We start from the raw sequence: 756 nt of genomic DNA on the forward strand, positions 1-756 counted from the left end.
GTGTATCTTAAATAGATAACCCAATAATGAAATCGATAGTTGAACACGATCATCAGAGTTCAAGCGAGACGAAGCTGTTTTGATAGCCGATACGAACAAGCAAACATGCTCCCGCGTGTGACTCGTATAAATATGTCATTCAACTCCCTTGACCTCACTTGACCTGGCCTGACCCGCCTTCCGCCACACTCTGAGGTCACGTAAATCGGTGACTTTCACTTTTAGGCTGGGTCAACCATTCGCATATGGGAAATGTATGCATTTCCGGTGTAGGCTTGTGGAAGGAAAACCTCCTTAATATGAGATAAAGAAAGAGTAGCATTAGGTGATAGCATGATAGTCCCCGGAGTGAGTGGGTGTTCTAAGTACTGATTTTTCTAGCAATTGGAATTTATCTCTTAATAGTTTATAGTGACAGGGTGGAAAGGTCACCTCCGAATTACATTGCTCGCAAGAAAACAAACAAATGAAAAATCTTTTTATTTGTTACAGGGGCTTATAGTAAACTATTCACTCTCAAGCCCTTCGCAAGACACAATGACACACTTGACACTCAGTGACACCAGACAGGACCCAAGGGCAACGTGACTCTCCCCCTTTCTCCCTGTCTCTGGATTCGGATTACGGGCTACAAAACACCCCACAGTGTGCTGGAGGAAGCACATAAACTACACTTATTTAGGAATACGTATTTAGAATTTTTGTTTAGCATGAAAGATGATAAGATCTGCATAAAACGAGAAGAAAAAAGCAAGT

Source organism: Penaeus monodon, chromosome 15 (assembly GCF_015228065.2).
Source record: "Penaeus monodon isolate SGIC_2016 chromosome 15, NSTDA_Pmon_1, whole genome shotgun sequence".
In the NCBI taxonomy this organism is placed as follows: Eukaryota; Metazoa; Arthropoda; class Malacostraca; order Decapoda; family Penaeidae; genus Penaeus; species Penaeus monodon.